The following is a 25,384-nucleotide window of genomic DNA, read 5'->3' as shown; positions in this document are numbered from 1 at the left end:
TTTGAAAGGCACCTTGTAAGGTTTATAACTGATTGACCGGTTTCTGGAGGGCAGTTCTGACCTTTGTATAGAAATGCAGAACTGCAGGTAACAATATTAGTGGCAGAATAGGCTGCTTTAGTCTAGCTGACCCACATCCAGGGTTTTTCCAATCCTGCCTATGGAGACAAGCTTCACCTTTCAAGGAGGTCTTTGGAACCCTGTAAGGTGACAGGCTCTCTTGGCTCAGCTCAAATTTTACTCCCAAAAGACTCTTAATCAAAACCTTGTAATAAAACATGTTTCCAATTTTCTAGTTTAAGGAGAAATAAATAAAATTTCCTATTGAGTTTATGCAAAGATAGCCATATTGTCCTGAGAAGTACAAATATTGCCTATAAGATTTTTGGGAATAAGAAAGAGAAAAGTAAATGTTCCAGTTCACTCATATAAAGATATAAATTGCCACTGTTCTAGATCATTATCCAGGTTAAAGACAAACTTTTTAGAGATAAAAACCAAAACATTAAAAACCAATATTTTTTTAAAGTTCTTAAATATTACATAAGTTCTCCCCGGCATGTTTTGTCCAAGGTAGTAAGTTTTGATCTTTTGTTGGTAATTTTCATAAATCCAATTTTACTAAAGATTCACTAGTTTTCTCAGTTCCAAAAGATATCTGTAGTATCAGTCCTGTGATTTTTTCTGAAGACAAAGCTCAACAAGTAACCTTTAGAAATAACAAAAGCTTGAAAATTATCATACCTAAAATTATAGTATAAAGCAAAAGACAAGGATTTTACTCAAATTTGTGACACATATATGCTTTTATATATATATATATATATATATATATACACACATATATATGCTGAAAAAGTTTTGACTTTTTTCTCAATGACTTTTTTTTTCTATGAAGTTTTAATATCTCTAGATTGGCCCAATGTATTTCAGCATTTTTTAACAAGGAAAATAATTCATTGAGAGTCCTTCTAAGGCACCCCATTCCTTTTTACTGATCAAAAGTTTACTGTTTCTGAAATTTGATATCAAGAAAGTTTTGTCACAGGCTTGTTAAATGCAAGAGATAGGGAACTTATCTGGTGAGGTAGGAAGAGAGACCTGTCCTGTTTCACTGCATCAGTTTGAGTTATCATTTCTGACATTTCAGAGGACTGCACAGTCCAAAAGATCCTCTTTTTTCTTTTTGACTCATCCAGGTAGCATCCCGCGGCAGCTGAATTGCTATGCTGGAGATCTGGAATAGGATTGGCCCTTGTTTGATGCCAGTTCATGATAGGGGTGTACTGATTTTGCTGGAACCCAGAGTGATCCTGTAGGTGACAAAACAAACATACTCTTTCCCCCATGTTAAAAGTTCTACAGGTCCCAGCCAAGTTGGTCCTTGCAAGGGTGGCAATACAAGATGAAGGGCCTAGGGCCTAGTTCTGCTGGGATAAAATGTTGTTCTACTGCCGCAAGGCCAGAAGAGTTAGGTTTAAATTAAATGTTCCTCAGTAACTGTTAGCTTGGAGGAATTTCAATTTAAGAAAGTTTAAAGTAAATAGAGTTTTGTATATTTGTTCCTATGGGGGCAAGTTCACTCTAGATTCCCCTTTTTTCATTTTAATAGTTGTGTCTTAAGGTGCCCATTGGCTCTTTTCACTATAGCTGTTCTGTAGAATTACAAGGGATGTCAGTCACATGTTTAATATTTTAAGATAATAAGAGTTAATGGCTTTGGAGATGTAAACCGGCCCATTATTGATTTTATTTGTGATGGGGTTCCCATAGCTGCAGTGGCAGATAAAAGATATCTTTTAACATATAAACTGCTTCTCCAGTTAGGGCTGAAGCATGAATTAATCCAGAATAGATCTATAGTGACATGAATGCATTTGAGAAAGCCAAGGGTCATAATGAGTAATGTCCATTTGCCAAATTTCATTATTTTTGAGTCCCTGGGCTTTTGCATTATTTCTATCTTTTGCATCAGTGGCTAGAAGAGCCAATAGACAGCTAGTTTGGAATTTGTTTATAGTGTCATCCTAACAGAAGAATAGGCAGGAAGGCAGGACTAAAAATTATTGTAGGCCTTGAAGGCCATGTCCAAATATGTGGGGAAAAAGGGTGTGAGGCCCTTTAGTTTCTGGAATTTGTGCCTGATGGAAAGGCAAGACTGGCTAATGAAATGAGCTGTTAGAATGCCTTGTTTTGTTTTGTTTTTTTAGTCTCTGTGTCCAAATTAGTATACTTTTTTATGGCCTCAACAAATCAAGCCTAAATAATTAGGAATTTTTGGTTTGTTTGTAGCTGAGTAACTTCCCTCAGTTTTTTATATTCGCTGGCTTAACATTTGTCTTCCGCATGCCCTGAAGGAGTTAGGGTAATCATATGTTCCCTGCTTCTATGACCAGTCTTGGGGTTTTTTTAACACCAGTGGGGTCAGTTAGGAACCTACCAGAACATACTAGGTTTGAAGATGTCTTATGTATTTTTGAGCACATTCTATTAGTGATACTATAATTTCAGGTTTTCAGGTCTAATCTCCCAGACAGGAATTGATCCCAGGCTGTGGTGGCAGTGCAGAGTCCCTGCCACTAGACTACCATGGGTTGGTGTCTAACAAAGCCACAGCAGGAACTTCACTGATGCTAGGACAAGCAAGTGAAAAGGAACAGAAATAAAATGGGACTCCCAGACCTGGAGTTGTACCTCAGGGAATGTATTCCCTAAATATTCTTTTTTTTTTTTTTTTAAGATCTGCTTTTCCTATTCTATTCTGACCCTAGAAGCTAACCCTTGCCCTATGACTCATTTGTTTACATTTATTTTGAAGGTGTAAAAAATTTTATGACAGTGCTCCCCATGAGGTAGCAACATACCCAGAAACATTTCTGTTAGTTGTCTTAGGAGTCCTTTAAGGACAAAGACTTTAATTATTTTAGAATTTTGGATATCAGGGAAGTTGTCATAGGATTAACAAATTTACAGAAGTTTATAATATACTTAATTACTCAGTGTGACAAGGATTTTTAAAATACGATTGTTTCTTTGACAAGGCTCAACAATGCTGATAGGATAAGATTTTTCTCAGGTACCCTGAGGGTTAAAGAGCACCAAGATTCAGAATACCTAGCAGTCTTTAATCTGTTACTGGAAGCTAGTGAAAGCAGTTTTAGAACCCTTAATTTTTTCATATGCAAAAAGGAACTAAAGTTTGGTGTTACACAGGCATACTACTGAGATTAAAATTAACAATTCATTCAAGAACATAAAATTTCTTTTCCTAAGATAACTTCTCTCAAACCTTTATTTAACATTTTCCTTTGATTTCTTTTTTTTTTTTTTTGAACTATTTCATTTCAAAGATAGCCATTTTATTTAAATTCTTTCCAAGAACTTTAAACACACACCTACTTTACTTGCATTTAGAGTTATTATGTTACAGGGCAGGAGGAGGGGCAGCCCAGACCCCACAAACCTGCCTGCTCTAAATGGGTTCTGCCATCCGCCATATCAACACAAAACCTATGAGACTTTGATGGGAAGGAACTTTAATATAATTAGGAAACAATACGGAAAAGACAAAGAATATAATTTCTAAATCAAGCACCCAAAGTTACCCGTCCCCTCGTGGGTAAAAGTCCACCCAAGCAGGATTGGCCTAGAGCAAGGCCCCAAAGCCTGCCACAAGTCTAAAGCACCTTCCCATGAGGACCCTCAGAAAAGGATCAGAAATAACCAGACAAGTTTGGAAGGAAAAGAGCAAAATCAAAATCAAGTCAAAAACCGCCATTGTCACCTCCCCACAGGTCTCTCACCCACATCTGTGTCACCCAGTCCACGACCAAAAGGCAAGCACAGTTTCTTCACGGGTCTCTCTGCTTTATGTGCCTCCTCCAGGTCTCCTTCTGGCTCTATCCTGCTTCCTTCCTTCCTCAGTCTCCTCTGCAGCTTCTCTCTCTGCTCAGCTCTACCCTTCCTTTGGGTGGGGCAGGAAACCTGGAATCTCCCCCTTTCCTAGGGACCATCCTGTTACAATCCCCCCTTTTAATTTTATTCCACCATGTCTATGGTGGCACAGATCTCAGGGCATAGTCTTAAGAGACAGTCTTTTTTCAGGGTTACAATATATGTAAGAGAAGCAACAATTAGCAGCAGCATTGTCCATGAATGTCCAGTATGTCAGTTTTTCATTACTGGAAAATAGACCATTACCCAAGCCAAAAGAAAAAAAAGAAAAAAGAAAAAAAAATCTGGAAACATTAGCCAAAACAAGACAGCAAATATATCAAAATCACAGGGAAAACAATCTTAAAATTGGTTGAATTTATGTAAAAAAAAAAAAAGTTTGCAAACTAAATCTACTTTTAAACCACATTACCTATTTTTGCATACAATCACAGGGCAAAGTAACTAAACAGCAATTTTAGCTGGCTTTGTTGGAATACTCCACATAGGATCAGAGCAAACTCTTGACATCCGGTCCACGTAGGCTTCAATAACAAAGCTGGTCTCACCAGACTCCACCTGTGCTTCCTCTTCTCAAGGGTACCAGGGCTTTTTTGTTTTCTGGGTTGTCCAGGCCTGCCAATGAAGGCAAGCTTCCTCACCTTCTTTGGAGGCCTCTGGAACCCTACAAACAAAGCAGTGTGTTCTCTTCTTTTTGGTTCTGCTCTATTTCAACTTCCTGGAAGAACTCCACTCAAAGCCACACAATAAAACTCATCTCCAATTGTTTTTGTTTTAAGCAGACAAAATCCTTATGGAAATTATGCAAAAATAGACACTGACATGAGTAGTAAAAATTACTACCACTATTTTCATGCTGTGTTGGTATCAAGGGGAAAGAAAATGCAAATACAAGTTAGCTCTGCTGAAAAAAGAAAAAAAAATTTAACATTGCTGCAGGTCCCAGTCAGTCAAAACAAGAGAACTTTGTTGAAACAGAACAAAATGCAATAAAATTTCCAGTATTATGTCAAAACTTAGTAAAAATCAGGTGTATCCCCAACAGTCTGTTCAGTCCTTTGTAGGAAATTTTTTAACCCATCAAAAGTTCCATCAATAGGAATCTGTTGAGGCCTCTCCCCCCTATTTTTTTTTACAGAAACAATTCCTGTAGATATCAAACAATTAAAGTATACAATATTACAAGGCAACAGTCACCACTGACATTTTACATACATATCAGGTTCTGAGAGGTTTTAGAAAACCAGTGTTAATATTTCTGTACATGACAAACTTTTACCATTTTCCCAAGTAACAATGCTTCCCTTCTAGTTTTACTTTACTAGGTAAGCCAAATAGGACAAATTCATCTAATGTCTTTCCAGGAGGAAAAGGGAGAAACTTTGTGGAATGTCTCAGGAGCTTGACTGAGATTCCACAAAATTTCCTTAGATCAACCAAATGACAGACTACCAAATTTTTACTTGAATTTAGATTTCTGGGAAGCTTTGCCGTAAACATCAGAAAACAACAGCAACAATATTCAATCTCTATGAAGGCATGGGCTTAGTTCAGCAGTATACAATGTTGACAATCAAACCATAACCTTTAGTTTTTCCTCATAACTGGAGACATTTTTTTTCAATGTCTATAGGCACCATGTATACCAATTTTTCAACCTCTAGAGGCCGAGACAGTTAGACACAAGGACATACAGACATACAACATATAGACAGTTTTTTAGTTATGCCACGTGGAATATCTTATAAAACTGCAGTTTTACTCCGTAGGCTCAGAAAAAAATGTCAAAGTCCAAAAAAATGTGGAGTGTCGCTGGCAGAAATCAGTTTCCAGTTGTCATCCTACAAACCTAAGACTTTGGAAATAGGAAGAAAAAGTTTTATTAATCACAAGAGTTACATGACCTTGCTCATCACTTTAGGGTTTTCAGTGTTCAAGCCTTTTTATTAGAAGCCAATCTTGGGGTATCCTGTACAGCAGCTGAAAGAGCAAAATCAAGAGTTATCTTTTAAGCAAAAGGAGTCATCTTTTGTTAGCCACTAAGCAGGCAATCCTTGGGTTTACAGGAACAGAACCTGAAAAAACAAAATCAAAATATCAGCAATAACTTTCAATTAAAAGGAGTCATCTCCTTACTTCTGTTAGCCACTCAGGGACAGCAGCTGAAAGACTGATTCAACATCAAAGCAGATTACACCTCCCCCACACTAGGGAGGGACAGCAACACAGGTATGAAAACCTAGTACAGTTACAAGATGCACCATAAAGAGTGCTTTCCACAACAGACCTTCCTCAGTAGGAAGCAGAAACTTAGAATCTTGTCTTACACCAGCAATTGAACAAATCCAGGATTCAAATGGCAAACATGCCCAAAACAAATTGTGTAGACAAAATTCACAGCAGCAAATCCTTTCAGACTCAATCTTTTTAATTTTTCTGATCCAGACTTCGCAAAAATTCAAGTTATCTCCAAGAATTCATCAAGACTACCAGCAATTACCAGTAATTGCTGAAGGCTACTTTTTCCTTAACACCAGGCATATATTTGCTAATTTAAACACCACTGCTCCACTGTTGGCTTGCAAAACCCCTCAGGCAGAGGTCAGGAAGTAGTTGAAGACAAAGCAACATATCACTAAAGAATCATTATTGCCTTTAGAAATGCTAATGAGATAGCAGAGATCACAAAAAGAAAAAAGGTCCAAAGTCCTAGCAACAAGAACCTCTGAGTTTTACGAGGACCCACCAAGTGGCCTCAGATGCCATCTGACTTGGCCGTGTGGTCCAATGTACTACCTAATCTTTTGAGTAAAACTGCTGTACAGAGCAAATTTTACAAAATCAAATCTCTTAGCAAGTCACTACAAACAAATTACACACAGACACAGAATCTTGACAAAGCCCAAGCCAGTTTTTCAACAGCAAATCTACATATGAAACAAACACTAGAGAAACCAAAAATCACATTTGCACTTATGGTAGCCAGTGCCATAGGGAAGTTCAATTTCCCCATGGGGCTCACTAACCACAGATGGCTCTGTCCTAAATCATGTTGGGTGCCAAATCTGTTACAGGGCAGGGAGAGGGGCAGCCCAGACCCTGCAAACCTGCCTGCTCTAGATAGGTTCTGCCATCCACTGCGTCAATACAAAACCTATGAGACTTTAATGGGAAAGAACTTTAATATAATTAGGAAACAATGCAGAAAAGACAAAAATAGAATTTCTAAATCAAGCACCCAAAGTTACCTGTCCCCTCGTGGGTAAAAGTCCACCCAAGCAGGACTGGCCCAGAGCAAGGCCCCAAAACCTCCCACAGGTCTAAAGCACTTTCCAGTGGACCCACAGAACAGGATCAGAAATAACCAGACAAGTCTGGAAGGAAAAGAGCAAAATCAAGACAAAAACTGCCATTGTCACCTCCCCACGGGTCTCTCACCCACATCTGTGTCTACCCAGTCCACGGCCAAAAGGCAAGCACAGTTTCTTCACGTATCTCTCTGCTCCATGTGCCTCCTCCAGGTCTCCTTCTGGCTCTCCATACTGCTTCCTTCCTTCCCTAGTCTCCTCTGCAGCTTTTTCTCTGTCTGCTCAGCTCTAGCCTCCTTTTGGATGGGGCAGGAAACCTGGAACCTCCCCCTTTCCTAGGGGCCACCCTGTTACAATTACACCCTTGTTTTTATTTTTTTAATTGATTAATTTATTTATACAAGCACTGGGTACAGTCAGAAGTACAGGAGGGTGAGAGAATTCACTAGAGCCAGAGCGGGGAACAGAACAGGCAGACGGATTAAACACACTGCTGAGGGGAGCAGTGGGCACAGCAGGAGAGGTCTGTTGTGCCATGTGGGACCCTCGCCAGTGGCCAGGGATCCAACCAGTGCTGCAGAGGCTGCTGGCAGCTTCGCAGCCTAGCGCTCAACCACTGCGCCACCAGGGGAGACCCTATACCCTTGTTTTTAATCTAAACTGTAAGACATTGTAATAGCTGTTATACCATCTTCCCTTTAGACTAGACATGACTTACACATAAACACATGCTTTAATTTTTTTTGATGAGATGACATTAATTTTAGTTTCCTTATATTAAGAAGCAAAAAGTAAACCTGAAAACAGTAATTTTAGATAAAATAACTTTAGTTAGCAAGTTCTCATTTACTAAATTTAGTAAAACTTCAGCTTTGAGAGATTTGGCCACCATGTAAATAATGATAAAAAGAAATTCAAGGTGGAGATACCACTTACACCTTTACTTTTTTCTTAGGACTGGAATTTTAAAATAATTGCCGAGTTGCAATTGTAACAATCCTATATACCAAGTTTCTCCTTAAGCAAGCAGTAGATTGATTGATAAAAAGCAAGAAAAATCAGAGAGACTTATATACATTTCCTGCATACTTGAAAGAAACTCAGTATTGGTTTCCATCTTGAATTTCTCCTAGGTCAAGGAAAGAGTCATTTAGGGTGTTTACCTGGGAAACAAAGGTATTTTTTTTCAAGGGGAAAGGTGAATGGATTAGCCTTCCTGGAAAGGAACTTTATCAAGAGAAATTTAGTTTAAAAAACCAAAGCAAGTTTATCTTTGTTGACATAGATTAGGTTAATTACTCTTCTTTTACTGACTACCAAGAGCTTTCTATTTTAAGTAAATACATTTAAAAATAGAATAAAGTATTAATACCCAACATTATAACCTTAAGGCATGCATGCTTCAAATTAAGCAATCAAGTTCTGAACTGGTTCTTATTTACCAAAATTCTAGATCTCAAAATGTGGGATATTCTATAAGCGTCCTTTTTAGTTAATCCTCCAAAAGTAAAAGACAAGGACAGACACAGAGATCTCTTGACTTTCATTTAAAATTTTGGACATGTGTGCTAATTTTAAGAATTGATTATTTTACCAAATTTATGAAGACATTGAAAAGTTTTTCTCAATTTAGTTTCTAAGTTTTTACTGAGACGGGAAAATTTCCTTAACTTTGCATTAATATATGATCCTTTTGCTATACTTTGTTTCTGCTCTATTTCATTGAGCCCAAACATTTTTAAGACAAAACAACACTTTATGGACCATGCATAGGGAAGACAGGAAAAGAGATAGATTAAGATATTATTTGTAGTTTGCATGTTTCTGGATTCTTGTCAGAAATCTAAGGTTTGGAATTTAATTCACAGAAAGCTGAATTTTCACTCTATAATTTACCAGTTTAATGACTTTTAACAAGAAACTCAACTTTGTTTAGGCCCAATAAACAATTCAGAAGTTTTTACTCAACCAATAAGTATTCTGTAGGAAAACACAGGGAAATAGAATTTTCTACTTATAGAACAGACCAGAACAGTATCTCAAGGTGGACAAAAGAAGTGTCAAGTTCCCCACAGCAGGAAGACAGCAGAGACATGCCAATGATATTGTTACAGGGCAGCTCTGATATAAAACAGGTTGCCTGACTGTGGGTCTTCATCTGTGTGCTTAAAAAGGACTTATTAATACTCTACTGCAGGCATACACAAAAGGTTAATAAAAGGCTTATTTACCAGGGAAGGGGAAAATGAGAAAATGTACAACTCAGGGAGAGAAGAGGGAAATAAAGTCTTAAATGTGTCCCACCCTTTCCACTGCCCTGGAATCCCAATGGCACTCTGAGAGCTGGCCTCCAGCTGTTATAGGACAGGGAGAGGGGTAGCCCAAGCCCCGCAAACCTGCCTATTCTAAATGGGTTCTGCCATCCGCCGCATCAACACAAAACATATGAGACTTTAATGGGAAGGAACTTTAATAAAACTAGGAAACAATACAGGTAAGGCAAAGAGTCTAGTTTCTAAATGAAGCACCCAAAGTTACCCGTCCCCTCGTGGGTAAAAGTCCATCCATATGGGATTGGCCCAGAACAAGGCCCCAAAGCCTGCCACAAGTCTAAAGCATCTTCCAGTGGGGACCACAGAAAAGCATCAGAAACAACCAGACAAGTTTGGAGGGGAAAGAGCAAAATCAAAATCAAGACAAAAACTGCCATTGTCACCTCCCCACGGGTCTCACCCACATCCGTGTCACCCAGTCCTCGTCCAAAAGACAAGGGCAGTTTCTTCACATGTCTCTTGGCTCCATGCACCTCCTCCAGGTCTCCTTCTGGCTCTATCCTGCTTCTTTCCTTCCTCAGTCTCCTCTGCAGCTTCTTCTCTCCCTGCTCAGCTCCACCCTCTCTTGGTTGGGGCAAAAAACCTGGAACCTCCCCCTTCCCTGGGGACCACCCTGGAGCAATTTCTCTGGGAAATTGCTGTAACACTCTCAGATAACAAGTATGCCTACCCCCTTTCTCTTGCAATTTACCCTCTTGTTTAACATGTCTGTCTTCTTGCATTCCAAGGAAAAAGGAGTTAAACAGCAGTTGTTGAAAAAGCAAGCTGGTGCCCAACCATCTCAGGCTCGTGCTGACCCCTCCCCCGCTCCCCTTTGCAGACACTTGACATCCATCTCCCCTTTTTTTTCCCTTTGTATAAATAACCCTGCACCCTGTCCAAGAGCAGGACACTGGTCTTTCGGGGATGAGTCTGCTACCCTCCTCATCTGTTGACAAATTAAACCACTTTCCTTTTCCTCAAATTCTGTCTCCTTTTATTAGCGGAGGGAAACTGAGATTAGTGTTTGGTACCAACTCTACATTTTAGCTTGACCAGCAGGAACCCTGGGCACCAAAACAATAGCCCCAATAACAAAAAGGGCCAGATATCCCACAGTTTTCCATGTCAGATCTCCACAGAGCCCCTCTGCTCAGAGGTGTAGCCCTTAGGCGAGAGAAAAGAGAAAGCACTGCCTTCTAACCTCCCCTTCACTGCTTGCTTCTCGCTTTCCATCAGGCACACTTCCTCATAAGCTAGGACCCCCAAGGGGCAGGTTTCGCCTTCCCATCTGCCCTAAGCCATTTTCTTCTTGCAGCCTACAGTGCCGGCCTCCCCACCAGCCATTATAAATGGAAAAGATACCTTCTCTGCCTTCGGGGGAGAAACGCTAAGTCTTCTATGTTTGATTCTGGAAATGCTAAAACAAACCTAGAAAATGTTCTTTCTCTTGACAGCCTCACTGGAAGCTGAAAGTTGACAGAGTTGATATAAGAATAAGATTTTCTAGATTATACCTGCCCTTCCCCCAAGCACAGAATTTCACTAGAGGTCCCCTTCAAGCTCACACCTCCCCCACACTGCGCCATCTGCCAGAGGGCTTCCTCTAAGGCAAGCCGCCCCATTGGTGTCAGTGAGTACAGCCTAGAAACCTGGCAGTGCCCAGGCCCTGGGAACACTCCTCACTCCACTGGGGCAGATGCAGCCTGACTTCAAGGTGGGGAGCACGTCTGGGCAGCCTCTTGCTCTTATCTCAGGATTTGGAGGGGGAGCAGCCTCCCTCCACCCATGTTTAGGCCTCCACAGTGCCCTCTTGTCTTGGCTTGTCCTTTTTCCCTGACTCACTCTCCCCACTTCACCTTTCCTCCTCCTGGGGCCACCTTACACTGATCTCTGCTGTACCGGGGAAGTGTCTGCTCCATAGTGGAGACACTGACTGCTGTATTATTGGCAAGAAAGGGACTTCTGCAGAGTTCCAGAGACAGAACCATAACTAAAAGGGGCAAGTTGCCAAGAGACCACCGTGAGTGAATAAAGGGAAGGAAGTGAAGTTTCGTAAAGTGCAGATTAATGTTGCTAATGTCAGCGGCACTGGCTATGTGACTAACCAATAGTAGATCGGATACCAACCAGATAATTCTACTTATGTCTCACTATGAAATTATCTCTACAAACCCACTGAGTGTTCCCAAGACTTATTTGTCAATACCTTCTGAGCCGGTGCTTAAAGAGGTGATTTCACAGGGCCTTCTTGGATATCCACTATTACTCAAAGGGCTTTCATTCTTCTCAAGAACCTGTGCTAATCAGGAGAATCCAAAGCTCCACTCTCTTTGTTGCTGCAGTCTCACTGCCTTTGATGGAGGATAAGAATAGAAAAACTGAAAAGGAGACTCCACAAGACCAGAAACCTGGCTCACACAATGCCAAGAACTGGAGGTGGGGGTAGAAGGGATTAACACAGCTATTAACCCAGCTATAGGAACTAGGATTCTTGTGTGCCAGTGCCTGTATCACAAAGCACAGGACACAAGCAGTTATCATACTGCTGTAGGGGATGTCAGGAGCACAGACCTGAAGGTGAAGATTGGAGATTGAGGTCCATTGTAGAAATCTGGCCCCTTTCAAGTTCTACATAGTTTATTCAAAGTCAACAACAAACAAACCACTCTGGGAAGGAGTGAGCCCCTCCCAAAGCCCCTCCCAGGTGCTTGATTTGGAAACCTTATTCCTTATCTTTTTTGTATAGCAGTACAATTTCTAAAGTGACAGGGGACAGCAGTTCTGCCCACCTGTGCCTGCGCAGGTACTCCATCTTGCCAACTCTCTGTCCCTCTGCAGGGCGCAGCCTCCCTGCCTGCCCATGACCTGTACCATGCCAGGGTTTCTCTTCTCTGACCTCCCTCAGCAGAGGCTGCTCTCCTCAGGGCCACCCGCCTGCAACCCTCTCTCAGCAAACCTGTCCCTTTCGGGGCAGCTCTTACTGCCCACTTGTGTCAATGCAAGTGTCCTTCATTCTTCTGTCCCTTTCCCTAATGAACCTGCTCTTTTTAATGTAACTAACTTCTCTGTCTCGTGGGGAAACTTGCCTGGGAAATTCACTGTGTGCCACTGAAACAGGAGCTCTGGTGAAACCTTTCCTAGAGTGAACCCAAGGACCCCGCACTCCAAACCCAACAACTCCAAAAATGACATCACCTTCTGCCACTTTCTCCTCCAGACTTGAAGGCCAGCTATACAAATGTTACATTTAAACAAATGGAAGATGCTAATTATTCTTTTCCTTTCTTGCATTGCTGGCAGACCTGGCACCTCTCCAGTCTCCCTTCCCCTGATGAGCACCTGCTCACAAACTACTTTTGCTCCTGTGAAATCATTATATACATATCTGCCCAGAGGCAAGAGATGCATTTTTCAACAGATATCCTGTAATACATATTTAAAATCAGTGTCTCTCACTTTACTGCTAAAAAGAAGAAAATAATGTCAATACAATTGAAAGTGTTTAGTAAATCAAATCACCTTTTCAACAATAAATAAAGATGCTCAAGCTTTAGGGTGGTCCCAATGGAAGCAGCTTTAATTCATCAAGACTAGACTCTTTAGAGGACTGAGAGTACCAGTGGGAGGGCAGGGTAAGTCCTGCATGACGTCAAACCCAAATGTCTGCAGGTGTGATATGAAAGATATTTTTCTGTCACTTCCAGAACACTGTGGAAGGACACCCCTGTGCCAAATTAGAATCCCAATATAAAACAGCAAATTCTAGTGCTACCCTGTCACTTAGGAGAGGTGATGTAGCAGCGGTGCTCCCCAGGAAAGGGGAGGTTCCAAGTTCCCAGCCCCCACAAAGCAAGGTAGAGCTAAAGAGGGAGGAGGAGAAGCTGGAGGGGAGACTGGAGAAGGAAGGAAGCAGGATGGAGAGCCAGAAGGCGACCTGGAGGAGGCACATGGAGCAGAGAGACACGTGAAAAGTGGAACTTGCTTTTTTCGTCCTGGACTGGCTGAAACAGATGTGGTTGAGAAACCCGTGGGGAGGGTGACACTGGCAGCATTTATCTCGATTTTGCTCCTTCTTTCCCAGAAGTGCTGGGCCCTTCTGCCCCTTTCCTATGGGTCCCCACCAGGAGGTGCGTTAGACTTGTGGCAGGCTTCCAGGCCTCCATGGCCCTGCTTGGGGCCAACCCTGTTTGGCTGGGCATTTACCCACGAGGGGATGGGGAACTTCAGGTGCTTGATTTGGAAACTTTATTCTTTGTCTTTTCTTGTTGCACACTAATTATATTAAAGTTCTTTCCATTAAAGGTCTTATGCACTAGAGCATGTTTTGTCTTGATGTGGTGGATGGCAGAGCAGGTAGATTTGGGGGTTCTTGGTTACCCCTCACCCTACCCTGTAACAGTGAGACAAAGACACCAATTACAGTGAAGTCCCTGTGTAGTGAGGAGTATTGGAACCAGCACTACTTAAGTTCTTACTTTGTGCCAGGAACTTTCTTTTTAATTCTAGTAAACATCTCACACTTTTTTTTTTTTTTAAGTTGATGGGCAAGTCTTTCTTTTGTTTTTTTTGTTTGTTTTTTTTTTAAGATTTATTTATTTATACAAGCACTGGGTACAGTCAGAAGCACGGGAGGGTGAGAGAATTCACCAGAGCCAGAGAGGAGAACAGAACAGGCAGACTGATGAAATACACTGCTGAGGGGAGCAGTGGGGGCAGGAGAGGTCTGTGCGCCATGTGGGACCCTCACCCGGTGGCCGGGGATCGAACCAGTGCTACAGAGGCTGCGGGCAGCTTCACAACCCAGCGCTCAACTGCTGCACCACTGGGGAGGCCCAATCTCACACTTTAGACATCGCTCCCAGTGTAGGAATAAAGAATGGGAACAGAGCAAGGTGCTTTTACATCTCTTATCTAATAAATGGAAGAACGTTAAAATGTCTCAAAACACACGTACTCCAAGAGGGTAAGGACATTATTGACTTGGAAGAATTTACAACCTGAATGCATACGCAAGATAGCAGGAACAAATTAAGTGTGTTGATATTTAAGTACTTAGGACGGGGCATAGATATTCATTCAGAAATAGATTCCAAACTTAGCTTATTAGAAATTGAGCTTTAGCACCTTTTGAAGTAAAGATCAGTTGAGGCGCAGTGATGAACAGGTTGTTGATCCCAAAAATAAGACAGTGGAACTGACTTCCCAAGGAAGACCACTCCTTTGAGGAAGTCTTGAAAAGTAATAACTCTGGATATCCAGCAGTGAGATTAATTTTCCCTATCTTCCATGCTTCCTTCCAATCTCCTGAAAGTCATCTGTTTCCATCCTTAATGTCTAAACATGCAAATATTGCTGCACTTACTGCTCATTAATTTAGCTAAAGGAAGTAGCCTTTAATTATGCCTTTAAATAATGAACCTCCTCCATCACCTTGACAATCAGTGCATTTTTAGAAGGAAGCAAAGCCTCATTATGAAACAGCTACTGTATCTCTTGGTTAGTGAGAAGATGGTAACTTTCTTGAGGCAATAGAAATGGGAATGAAAAGACAAGTCTCATGATTGTGTTAATGCCTTAGAGCCTTCGGTGAAAAAATGGCAAGCAGTTAGCCAATAACATCACATAAGAAGAAAAGAAGGGAAATTAGAACTCTTTGAGGGACTATTTTGTGCCAATCTTCCAAACACATTGACTTATATACATTAAGTAAAATCTGCACAGTTATTTTTGAAATAATTTTATAACTCTACTTTATAGATACTGAATTTGATACTAAGATTAAGTAATTGCTAAGATGTATTTCTCCATCGCTTAAACTTAACAGAAACTCACTGGGATAGTTTGCTTCCATACAATTTCCAGGCATAGGCAGACTAGACAGCATTATGTTTGCGTCTGCATGGCTACGAGAATAAAAAAGAATGTTGTCATGGGTACTTTCTATCCATCATGGACTTATCTGAATTTCATAATCTGACCTTTATTTACACTGTAATTCTCAAACACTGGTCCATAGAACTCCAAACACCAGTGTGGCTATGTAGGTATCATCTGAGGAACATTGAAAAAAAAAAAACTTGAAAAAAGAAACCACCCAGGGCCCCCCTGGTGGCACAGGGGGTTAAGCACAGCACTGTGAAGCTATCAGCAGCTTCTGCCGCACGAATTCCATCCCCAGCTGGCCAGGGATCTACCCACATGGTGAAGCAGACCTTTCCTGTCTTGCCTGCTGCTCCCCTTAGTAGAGTATTTCAGTCAATCTGCCTGTTCTGTTCCCCACTCTATCTCTGGTGAATCCTCTCACCCCCCATACCTCTGGCTTGTACCTCAGCTCTTGTATGCATAAGTAAACAAATCTTTAAAAAAAAACACACCCTGATGTCCTTTAATAGGTGAATAAACAAACTGTTGTATATACATGCATGGAATGCTACTTCAGCAATAAAAAGGAACAAACTATTGATTCACACATCATGGATGAATTTCAAAAACATTATGCCAACTGAAAGAAAGTAGACAACAAAAATTTCATATTGCATAACTTCATTTACATTAAATGCCCATAAAAGCAATTTTGTAGACAGAAAAGCAGATCAGCGATTGCCTATGGCTTGAGGTCAGAGCAGAAAGCCACTGCAAATGGACTTATTTGGGTGATGAAAGTGTTCTAAAACTGAATTGTGATGACTGTTGCACAACTTTGTAAGTTTACTAAATTTTTTTGAATTTTATATTAACAAAGAGTGAATTTTATGATATATATCATACTTTAATTAAGTTATTAAGAATAAGTAATGAGGGCCTTCCCTGGTGGCGCAGCGGTTGTGCGCTGGGCTGAGAAGCTGTCTGCAGCCTCTGCAGTGCCAGTTCGATCCCCAGCCACCAGCGAGGGCCCCAAATGGCACGACAGACCTCTCCTGCTGCGTCTGCTGCTCCGCTCAGCAGTGTACTTCGTCAGTCTGCCTGTTCTGTTCCCCGCTCTGGCTCTGGTGAATTCTCTCACCCTCCTTCTCGCTTCTGACTGTACCCAGTGCTTGTATAAATAAATAAATCTTTAAAAAAAAAAAGAAGTAATGAAAAAACAAAGAATGGAAGGAATGAAGGAAAGGAGAGAAAGGAAGCCATAGTTCTTGAGCTTGCGGTACTGCAGGATGAAGTCCTAAAGTGCCAGAAAGACTGGGAAATTAGGGGGGTTTTACCAGAAAGGAGGAAGATACAGGAAGAGAGCCCACAATCTAAATATGAACTTCCCTCGGGCCCTTGGTCTTTGAGCTGTGAATACACAGAGAGAGACTAGTGAAAAGGAATGACAGGAAAGAAAAAATTGAGCAGAGTCTTTTAGCTGCTGCCTACTGCAAATGAGACAGCTTTTAGCATCCTTCCAAGTTAGAAGGGCTAGGCAAACACCAAGAATTTTCCAATGAAATGCCAGAAGAGACATATTTTAAGACTAAATATTATATGCCAGAAATAAAGGACAGACCTAGGATTAAGGGAAGACCTAAACAAACATATGCTCATTCTATAAATCAATATCTGCATGATTAAGGTAATGACCCAGTATTTTTATTAAAATCAGCCATCTCAAAGAAAAATAAGAGAATCCAGAATTTCTGCAATTATAAATCGTAGTTCCCCATATGAAATATAAATTATTAGACATGTGAGGAAGCAGGAAAATGTGTCTAAAGCTCAGAGTAAAATCATTTGAGAGAAACAGATCTGATATGACACACACATTGGAATGAGCAGAATGTAATTTTTAATTTATTTTAAATATGATTAAAACATTAAAAGTAAAGCTGTTCATAATGAGTGAACAGATAGGGAAATTAAGGGGTGGGGAATGGAAACCGCATAAATGTAGGATCTAGAGTGGGAAATACAATAACTGACATGAAAGAATGGACTTGGCAGCAGACTAGGGGTGGAAGAAGTGTCAGTGAGACATAAGAGAGATCAAAATAAAATTTCCAGTGTGAATAACAAAGGGCCAGAAAGGAGAAAAATGTTTCTGGAATTGGGGTAGGGGTGTTGGGGAAGAGGAGAAGAGCCTCAAAAGGAGCAAAGGACAAGAATGAGTAAATGGAACATAAAAGAACTAATGGAAGAAATGACTGAATCTTTTTTCCAAATTTAATGTAAAACATATAGAGAAACCAAACAAAACATTAGGAAAAAGACAAAGCTTTCAAGCTGACCGTAGATCTGAGGCATGCAGGGGGAAGAGGGGGTGTCAAAACAGGGGAGGGAAGAACACAAGGACTGTGGTGATGGATCATGGGTGCTGTAGTGGTGGGAGAACTATGGGGACTACACCTGAGGAGAGAAATCAAATATTGTCCAAAAATTAACAATGTAAGCAAATAAATAAGTTAATTAATAAAAAAATTCAAACCACTAAGCTTCAAAAATGGATCAATGCAAAGAAAAGCACAGTCACAGCATCCTCAACCTGTCAAAAACCAAAAAGAAAAAGAAAATCTTGAAAACATGAAGAGAAAAGGAAAAGGAAATTTGCATATAGGAGAACAACAGTATGAATAGCCACTAATATTTTACTGAAATTGATAGAAACTAAAAGGTAATGGAATAATATGAAAACTTAAAGATATGAAATCTTAAAGGAGAGGAAATCCTGTAAGATATAGGAAATCCTATGATGGTAAAAAGAGGGAAAGAAGGGCACTAGAAATTTCTATAAATGACTGACTTTTTTTTTAAAGATTTATTTTTATTTATTTATACAAGCACTGGGTACAGTCAGAAGCGCGGGAGGGTGAGAGAATTCACCAGAGTCAGAGCAGGGAGCAGAGCAGGCAGAAGGACCGAAGTACACTGCTGAGGGGAGCAGCGGGCGGCAGGAGAGGTCTGCGCGCCGTGTGGGACCCTCCTCCGGTGGCCGGGGAGCAGCCGGGGATTGAACCAGCGCTGCAGAGGCTGCGGGCAGCTTCGCAACCCAGCACTCAACCACTGCGCCACCGGGGAGGCCCCTAAATGACTGACTTTTAATGCAACAACTATAACAGTGTATTGTTAGCATATAATTTGTATATAACCACATATAAAACACATAACCACAATTTGTATAGATGTAAAAGACATAACCATATAAAACACATAAATACGTAAGAACAAAAGATGAAGGTGCTAAGTGGACCTGTAGTTGACTGGTTGTCACATCTTATGTGAAATGTTATACTGTCAGCTCTAAGCGTACTGTGACAAACAAAGATGCAGATGCAGAAAGGCCCACTTTAGGGTAGACACTTTGAGGTTAAAAGGATGTTGGCCATGGTGGGGGGGAGGGGGGCAAATACAAGCCCAAGGTATTAAAGTTTCCTTTAAGCAGACATAAGGTAGGCAAAGGTGGTGACAGTGACAAAGAACAATGCTCATGGGCCACAACTAGGAAGAGAGAAATTGAACTTGGCATTTCTAGGCAATGCTTAAGGAGAGTTCTCTAGAGGTGGCATGAATGATGAAGGAAGGTCCAACCTCACCTCCCAACCCAGAATTGGAATTGAGCACAATAATCCAAATTATAAGGTTATTGGCCTGCCATCAAACAAAGCCCAGAAAGCAAGTTCTGACTTGTGAAATTCATAAAGTAAGCAAGAGAAACAACAGGTGGAAATTTCAGGCTCCAGAAAGTAACCTGGGAATGTGAGAATAGAAAGCAAGGTGAAATGTGCTGCTCTCAGGGCTGCAAGAAGAGGCATCGACTTTGCCTATGTGTGACTCGATCATGGGTTATTTTTTCTTACATGATGAAATCTTGGGGCCTTGTGGACCCAGAGAAGGACTGCCCTTCCCAAAGTTAGCTCAATCATAGAGATAATCAATGACTTGTCTGCCAGCATATCTTTGATATATGCCAACCAACCAATTCTGAGTCCATCCCCTCCTTTGGCTGGGCCCCCTGAAGGCCAGAACACTACCTGCCCTAAGTACTGGACAACTAGGGGCCACCCTCAAAACCCAGAGCCAGCTGAAATTGTTCAAACCACGCAGTACTAAATCCATTTGGATGTTTACCTTGCGTTGCCCACTCCTTCTACAAAAACTACAAGCAAGCCTCCACCCTCAGTTCCTCTTACGCCCTCTGCATCCTGACCAACATACAGGCTTCCCCAAGTGGCCCTGTGAGATGTGTCATGCCTGCTGTTCTAGGGACAGTCATTTCTGTGTCTTACCATACCTGATTGCAATAATCTTGGATACACTTTAAAACTCTGTACCTAAGATTTTTAGGGGTTAGAGATCTGTGTGACCAGTGGCGTACATCCTAGGTAGTAAATATCTTTCCCTTTTTAAACAGAAAAATCACTGTTTGTTCAAATTGTTTATGCTAGTGATTGACGTAAGTAGAGTGAAGAGACAGGCCTCCCCTGGTGGTGCAGTGGTTGAGTGCTGGGCTGCAAAGCTGCCCGCAGCCTCTGCAGGGCCGGTTCAATCCCCGGCTGCCAGAGAGGGTCCCACATGGTGCGCAGACCTCTCCTGCCACACCCGCTGCTCCCCTCAGCAGTGTATTTCGTCAGTCTGCCTGCTCTGTTCCCCGCTCTGGCTCTGGTGAATTCTCTCACCCTCCTGTGCTTCTGACTATACTCAGTGCTTGTATAAATAAATAAATCTTAAAAAAAAAAAAAAAGTAGAGTGAAAAGATCTGCAAAAGTAATCATTTTAGCTAAAATTTAGAGCTGAAGGAGAATATAGTATTCATGAATTGGAATGTTCAAAAGATCTCAGAAAGTATCCTTTACTTGTACCAAGATTCTACTATACTGATTTGACCTTACCTTGCATCTTTATCTCTCACCTCTAGGTCTCTAGGTCTCTGCCCATTTTGCCATCAAAAGCCAAACCACTTTCTAGAACAGCCCACATGGAAGCTCTCCAGTCAATTTCCTTATAAATGTTTAAGCTAACTGAAAGTACATGGAGTGTTTGGCTTCTCTTGATATGGCGATGAGTTGCCATTCTTCTCAACATTATGGTGTCTCTAATGTCCAAGATAAAGTCAGAGCACCTACCTGCCTGTCTTCTCTTTGGTGGTTTGGTGATAACTTCCCATGTGCTCAGGAAAAAGAGAGTCTTTCCTCTCCCATTAAGAAATCTAATATCTGCCTTTTGACTTTACATGAAATATTAGTACCAAATAGCCTGTGTCCTTCCTTTAGACTGCCCTGGAAACTCAGAATTTGGTATCAGTTTTGTAATATGATCTGCTTCTCTTTAAAGGGCCATATACCATTCCATCAAACATTGCCTTGTCAAAAGATTTCATTATAATCACAAATATTAGGACAATGAGGCTTTAGCTATGTGGGCACAAAGCAAAGAGAGAAGACTCATAGCTGTTGTATAAGCACAATAAAAAGCCCATAATTGCTGTATAAATGTGAATTAAGGCTTGAATTAAAGAATTATCTGATATCACCCACTTATTTTTGTTATCTGTAAACATATGAATAAGATGAGCCTCACAAACCAAGAGCAAAAATATATCTAGGTTTATTCCAGAATGCTAAAAATACCCCTCTGTCATAACTAGCAAAAATATGTCACATTGGAAACCAAAAGGAGAAGGAGAAAAACATTTTTAGTGAGACAGGGCACAGAGCCAGGCTGTGCCTATGTTCTGCCCCATTAAGTCAGGTATTCATTCACTCACTCTTTATCAGCAACTCTCAATCAAGATTCAATTTTTAAATGAGCAAACATATCAGGGGCAAATTTTCATCAAGAAGCATGAAAAGCATGCAGACTTTGGGGATTCCCAAACCTGAGACTCCAGTTTGCAACTCAGCTGTGCCCCATATTCATTGTGTGATCTTGGTGAATTACTTTACCACTCAGAGCCTCAGTTTCCTCCTCTCTGAAGTGATAACTGTAAACTCCTCAGTGTGGTTATGAGGATAAATGGTTTCATTAATGTAAAGGTGAATGAAGTAGTGGGTGTAGAACATTTGCCCAATGAAAGTGTTTTGTTGGTCCAGCGCCATCATACAACACTTGTAAGTAGTTACATAGGTGAATGGATGGACCAACAGGAGCACAGACAGAGACATAGAGATAAACTGTAGATGGGAATAAGCATGCTCCTGCTGCTGAATTCATTTAACAAGTGCTTTCTTTTTTAGCTACTCCCCATGAGGCACTGATCTGAAGGAAGCAGGGCAGACAGTCGTGAAAAAAAACTCTAAGTCTCTGCTCTCATTATCCTGGTTGTGGCTTTAAGGAATCATTCACACTGAAAGAAACCAGGGTTGCTGGCTCCAGCTTTGGGACAGAAAATGGGCAAGATGAGCCTGGATTCCTTCGCCAGTCTATAGGAAAGGCTAGGACACAGCAGTGTTTCAAATTGCATCTGAGTATGTGGTGGACAACATCCCAACTGGGAAATTTGATCAACAGATAAACTGTAAGCAAAAGAAAGCAGTGGTGGAGGAATCTGTAGATTGAAAAAGATGTGAGAAGGTAGCAGATTAGTTCTTAATGGGAAAAACTAGCAATAGTGTCTAGGAATACACAGCCTGAATTACCCCAGACTGATTCAGAAGGTGACACATCTCTTAGGGCTATGTCCTATACAGGTCCTTGACTTTCAAGAACAGGATTCCATGTCTCCCATTTTCCCAGTCTGTTCACCAAGCAGCATGGTGGCCGAACAGTGACACCATCATCATTTTAGTCACCCTGGGACAGACCCCTCACCTCCCAGAGGTCCCACAGTCCTCCCCACTGGCACTGTTATCTGAGGCAGGCTCACGCGTGGTCCAGGACCACCAGTGTTAATGGCAGATTAAAGAAGCCAGGGAGGCTTCCTCATTATCCTTTATTACTCGAGGCTGCTCCATTTCTGCATTTCATATAACTACAGCTTATCTAGAGAGAGAGGCAGGACATTTAACGCCTGTTCACTTAATAAGATTTTAGTACAGTCTTAACCCCCTGCCAGCCATTTGTCCCTAATACATTGAAAGCTTTTTATCTGTGGAGCAAAGCATAATTGGTCACTTCAAATCCTGAAAAACATACTTTACATCACAACCAGAGTCCATGTTAATTTGTCTTTCTGGGACTCCCTGTGTCTTGCTGGTGTAGTACCCGCTGCCTTCTCTCTGCTGCCACTTCACCCCATGATCTTGCTGAAGACATCACCAACACACATCACAGACACATTTCCTGAACGCTTATTTCACCCTTGCCCGGCTCCATCCCTGTGATTTTCATAGCACTGGTAGGCAGGCAGGTGGACAGAGTCAACATATGGTGAACATTCCCGTGTTTCACCAGAACTGACTCACTTAATTTGCAAGATATTGCCAATGGCATTAAGGTGGAGATATTAGCAATACATGGCTAGGCTTTTAAAAAAAATGAATAGTTGACATTTATGCTAATGTGTGAAAGAAAGTATAACTTGCCCATTACGATCATGAGTTCAGAGCTACAAAATGATATGAAAATTATCTTGTTAAAGTCAACTTACTTAAGTTAAAGTGACTTGATTTAAAGAAAAATATTAATGCATGATAATAAGAGAGGTATGTGAATTTGTACATTTATTTAACAAATACTTCCTTTAGGTACCGGCAACATGATAGTCATTACTCTGACTACTAAGAATACACAGTGAATAAAGCAGACAAAAGCCTGCGTGTCCAAAAGACCCAAAAATGTACATTACAGAGGTTATCCAAATGGTTAGTAAATATATGAAAAGGTGCTCAAATTATTAGATATCAGGGCAATGTAAATTAAATCCATAATGAACTATACTGAACAACCACCGGAATGACAAAATAAAGCAAAACAAACAAAATCAAAAGAAGACAGAAAGAAAAGGGATAGCGCCCAAATTTGGTAGGAATGTAGAAAAACTAGAACTCTTGTTATTCTTGTGTTTATATAAATTGGTACAACCACTTTGGAAACTATTTGGCAATATCCCTTAAGGTGGACCCGGAAATTACATTTCTTCTTTCTACCCAGCAGAAACACATATGTATATCATTAAAGGAAATTTCCAGTATTTGGGAAATGAATGGGTCTCCCTAAATACTACTTGAATGAATTAAAACTGTGCTGGAGTATCCTATGCAGCAGCAGATAAAATGTTGTACCTGTTTTCAGGTAGCCCCAGAGTTTCCTATGTTTCATGCTAGGCACTAGGAGTACAGGGCTAAATCAGATGATCCTTACTCCCTCAGGAAAACATAATTACTTACCTCCACAATAGGAAACCACAGCTTTTGCACTTTGTCCAAGGAAATTTGGCTGAGTGAATATTAATAGGAACAACTCTGGTTTACATTCTGCAAATATTTGTCTATGTAATTATGTATTCTCTTGCCAGGGCAACAGGCACCTCATCTGCCTTATTTCCTGCTGTGTCCTCAGGACTAGAGTCATCCTGGCTGGGAAGAGGGGTTCAGTATGTATATGCTGGATAGGTAGATAGGTGAATGGATGGATATATAGATGAATGGATGATGGAGGGGTGAGTGAATGTGTGGTAGATGGATTAGTGAGTGAGTGAATGGATGGAGGGGTGTGTGGATGGTTCGGTGGATGAGTGAGTAGATGGCTGGATGTATAGGTGGATTGGATGGGTAGGTGGGTGACAGTGCACAGATGGATGAAAAATTAACAAAGGTGAAAAGAGCTCAGGAGTCTGTAGGTACACTGCTCCTGCTAGTCAGGGGCCTCCTATCATATAAGGAATATTCCAGAGTTGACAAACCCTACTCATCTCTGCCAAGGACAGTCATAAGCAATTGAACTGTTATAACCAGCCATGGACTCATTTTTTTTTTTTTTTTACTTAAGACATAGATTAATATTTCAGGAGAACATCATTCTAATTTACAGGGAAGACCTTTAGTTTAATCAGCAAAAGAAAAAAAGGAGGTCTGTGAACATCATTGGCTCACTCGTGTTTTCCCATTGCACTCCTGGCTGGGTTTACCTCTTTGGCCTTTAATTATTCCATTCTCTTATATGGCTTTATCTCTGACACTGTGGGATGAAAATGTGATTTGCCATTTAGAGGTTTCAGCAAAAATCACACTCCAGTCAGCAAATTGAGAGTCTGATAAAGGAACAGAGGGTTGGGCGAGTCTTTGAAAGGATACATTTAGAGGGTTTTTAATTAAATCTGTGTTATTATTTAGGGCGGTGGAGAATCATTTACATGTATTACAGGGTTTATTTGGAATCTCAGTCGTGCTGTTCTTTTAACTGGAGCATTAGTCATGAAGCCTAAGGGCAGTATGACAAGTTCGCTTCTTCAGTCAAATATTTTATGAGCAGCTTCTACTGCGTATACCTGCTTTATAACAGGCATTAAGCTGGGTTCTGTGGGATGGGGTGGGGGAGTTGCAAAAAAATGCTTGGCAAAGCTCCTGTCCTATCACCTCAAAGATCAGATGACATTACAAGGTCTTAATACAACAGAAGGGGAAGAAGAGGCTCAGAGGAACAGGCATTATTGAGCCTCTCTGTGTTAGGATTTGCTCTGGGTGCTTTAATTCTTAATCACTGCAGTGGTCTGCAAAGAGCAATCATTAAGCCCATGTCTCAGACAGGCCACCTGAGCTCAGAGCATTCAAGTGACTTTTCTTAAGCCATCAGCTTCTTGACTGGTCACTCTTAGAATGTGTATTCTTTTTTTTTTTTTTTAAAGATTTATTTATTTGTTTGTTTGTTTGTTTGTTTGTTTGTTTATGCATACAAGAACTGGGGTACAGGCCAGAGGTGTAGGGGAGGGAGGTGAGAGGATTCACCACAGACAGAGTGGGG

General features: G+C 40.9%; 1 protein-coding gene across 3 annotated transcripts in view; it reads left to right on the top strand.

Annotated features, from left to right (window-relative positions):
• CLSTN2 (calsyntenin 2) overlaps positions 1–25,384 on the top strand; it is a 635,260-nt gene that overhangs the window by 532,418 nt on the left and 77,458 nt on the right. The gene's annotated exons all lie outside the window — the stretch shown is intronic.

The sequence above is a fragment of the Talpa occidentalis genome, unplaced genomic scaffold (genome assembly GCF_014898055.3).
Source record: "Talpa occidentalis isolate TD23 unplaced genomic scaffold, MPIMG_talOcc4v2.1 talOcc4.4, whole genome shotgun sequence".
Classification (NCBI taxonomy): Eukaryota; Metazoa; Chordata; class Mammalia; order Eulipotyphla; family Talpidae; genus Talpa; species Talpa occidentalis.
Note: the sequence above shows the minus strand (reverse complement) of the source record. Positions and strands in the feature narration are given on the sequence as shown.